This window comes from Dasypus novemcinctus, chromosome 12 (genome assembly GCF_030445035.2).
Source record: "Dasypus novemcinctus isolate mDasNov1 chromosome 12, mDasNov1.1.hap2, whole genome shotgun sequence".
Lineage (NCBI taxonomy): Eukaryota > Metazoa > Chordata > Mammalia > Cingulata > Dasypodidae > Dasypus > Dasypus novemcinctus.
Window position 1 is genome coordinate 29008080 of NC_080684.1, and position 3649 is coordinate 29011728.

The following is a 3649-nucleotide window of genomic DNA, read 5'->3' on the forward strand; positions in this document are numbered from 1 at the left end:
AAAATCCCGATGGGTTAATTAATCTAACCATCTCCAAAAATTACTGTATCAGGAGAAGATCTACTGAACATCCTAATTCTTACCTCTTTCTTACAGTATTAATCACATTCTACTTTTTACTTATCTAAGTATTGATCTGGATACATTGTTAAACTTTCAACAGGAAGCATATCAGTGATTTCTGAAAGGTCTATATATTTATTTAATGATTATTTTCCATTGGCTGTTTCTAATTCAGTCTTTAAAAGGCTGAGTAAAGTCACATCATTTAAGTCCAAGATGCATCAATTGAGTGCTTAGTATATATATATATGCAATCACTGAATTTCAGAATTGTATATGGCATCAGAGACAATCTCTGACTTACTCCATTAAGTTCCTGATGGGGCCAATCTCAATTAGGAGGCTTCCAGAGTGAGAAACTCTATGCTTCATGAGGAAATGTGTCTCAGTTTATAGAGAGAATAAAAGTGAAAACATGAGGCTTGTAATGTCAGTGTCAATTCAGCCCATCATAACACAGACAGTGTTTAATACCAGGCTCCAGAATATTAGAAAGGAGATATAATGTCCTAATTAAAATTTATGACCACCAAAATAAAATATTTGGTTAATTAAATCTTCCATATCTAATGAACTATTCCTTTAGTGATCTGAGTGTTCTTTATTTTAAGGGGACATAGAGATGGCTGGTAGAGACCTGGGACAACATTTTCTGTTTTCATTATCATATCATAGTAGGAAGTTGACATCTTTGAGCCTCATTGCACAGATAAAGAAATTTAGATTCAGAAGGGGTAACTGAGAGCCAACAAGTTGCCAAAGCTAAACACGAACTAAAGTTTTCTAATTTTTTAAGTGTGCATCACAAGTGTTCATTAATAAAGTCTTGCTTGCACATTCCCACATATGAGAAACTGACTCCATATCCTAGAATCCCATTCCACTTTGGGCAAGGTTAGTGTTTGGAAATGACTTCATTTGCTGGAGAAACAGGCTGTAGGGCAGAGATCTGGAACATCTTACAAACAAGCAGTCTGTTGAAGGCCTCTTGGTGCTCAGGTTGCAGAGTTAACACCTGCTTATACTTCACCTTTATAAGCCCACACATATCATCCATGAGAAAGTCATCCTTAGCATCTGGCATTATCTCTTTATAAAAACTACTGTCCAGATCCTTTTCCAGTCAAAGGTTGGAGGCAGAGGGTAAGAACTATCCAGGGGACTGAGTATAGAAACAGGGCTACACAAGGTATCTCTGAGGGTTTAGCTATTGATCACTCTAGCTCCCAACAAATATTATGTCAATCCCTCAGGCCATCTACACATTTAGCCTTCCCCCAAGAAATGTTTTCCATTTGTACCTTTGTTGATATCTGTCTGCCCCCACTCATCTTGGTATTACTCCAAACTCACAGTTCACAATTCTCTTCCTCACTATAGAAAAAAACTGCTCACTGGCAGAAAAAGAGAGAGATTGAGGGCGAGAAAGAAAGACTCTACTTGATTTCTACCTTCCCTTTTCTCTTCCTGGGATCTCATCATTAACTGTCTTTCCTCATTGCCAGGTGTTCGCTTTATGGATTTTCTCAAGTCCAGCTCTTTTTGTCCTTCTTTCTAAATACCTGTTTCTTGCTTCTTCTTCCTTTTATTCACTCATGAATCAGTCCCTCTTTCCAAATATTCATGAACTTCTCTTTTATAGCGACTCCCTATCAAATCACATCCATCTTTATTTACCTCATCTGAACAGTCGGGACTTTCTTCCTTAACCTACCTAGGCAGGGAATTCACTGGTGTGTGTGGGGTGGCTAAACTGAAGACTCTGGTTCACTTATTGTGAAAATATATGACATAAAGTCATTATTTCTCTCAGGCTACTTATTGCCTACCACTGATATTGGGCTCACAGAAATCTCTCTTACTGGTCCAAATCCTTCATCTGTGCTTTAGCTCTACCCAATCACTTTATATCTGCTTCAAATTGCAAAGAAATGGGTAGTGGGCAAGAGCTCTGAGGTGATGCTGCTATCTACATCTGCTGCCATGGACCCACTGCATTTTCATTTCCAATTAGAAGTGCTGCACTCCTCTGATGTCATCAGCATTTCCAACATGTGACCAGGACAGTTTAAAGGAGAACAAATGAAACAGCCACAGTTTTGGGTTTGATGAAGTTTCAAGACATAGACCCAATTTTTATCTCTTGCCCAACAATGTCTACAATATCTCAGAATCTTATTTTTCACCTAATTTAAAAATATTTACTAGCATTTCAGTGATAGCTAGGCACTGAACATTTCTTTCCATTCTCATTTAAGACCCTTATTTGGTGAAGGAAGAACAAAAGTGGCAAAAAAAAAAAAAAAAACAAAACACAAAAACTAAGGCATGGACTCCATAGATTCTAATTTCATAGACAATTTCATCATAACAAGTGCTGGCAAAGATGTGGAGAATTTAGAAACCTCATACATTGCTGGTGGGAATGCAAAATTGTGTAGGCACTGTGGAAAAGGCTTTGATGTTTCCTCACAAAGTTAAAGAAACACCATGTGACCAAGTAATTAGGTATATACTAGGATATACCCAAAAGAATTAAAAGCAGGTGCTGAAACAAATGCTTGAAGTTTCACAACAGCACTCACTATTCACAATAGTCAAGGTGTGGAAACAATCCAGATACTTATCAATGGATGAATGGATAAACAAAAGTTGGTAATCCATATGACAGAATATTATTTAGTCATAAAATTGAATGAATGAAGCACTTCTAAATGGTGCAACATAGACAAAAATCTAAAAAATATTTTGTTAAGTTAAAGAAACAGTCAGACACAAAAATGGCATACATTATGCTTTCACGTATATGGAATATCCTAGAATAGGAAAAGCCATAGAGACAGAAAGCAGATTTATGGTTATCAGAAGCTGGAAAGATGAGGGAAATGGGAAATTATTGATTAATGGGGACATCATTTTCTATTTGGGGTGATGAAAGACAGTGGTCATGGTGGTACAACATTATGAATGTGCATCATACTAATGGATTATACAAGTAAATGCTTAGAATAGTTAATTGTATGTTATGCAGATTTCCCACAATGGAATAAAAAACCAATTGTTCTGTTTATTTTTCTGAATATTTTAAATAATACACTGTTATTTTTTTACTGTGTTTTCAGTTTTCTAAACTATTAGTTGGTTTTTTAATTTCCTCTTTTTGATGCATTTTAGTTTATTTTACATTGTTTCTTGATATTAAATTGGATCTTTAATTCTTTTTTTATATAAGCATTTGAAGGCATGAATTTTCCTCTTATTTCAGCATTATAAATATCCCATAAATTATGATGTTGTGTTTTAGCTTTTTTATTACTAAAGCATGCAATTTATTTATTTACCTTTGATTCAAGCCTCTTTTAAAATTCAGACCTCAAATATTATGATCCAAGTTACTAGTTAATCATTTCTAATTTTATTTCATTGTTCTCAAAGTGTGCTGCTTATAGTATATTTATATAATATAATATAATATATTTGTATTTAAGTATTTTATATTTAAGTATTTTATATTCATTCTTAACAGTTTAATAGTAAGAGTAATATGTTAAAATTTTCTGTTATTATACTATAGTATTTCTGTGTA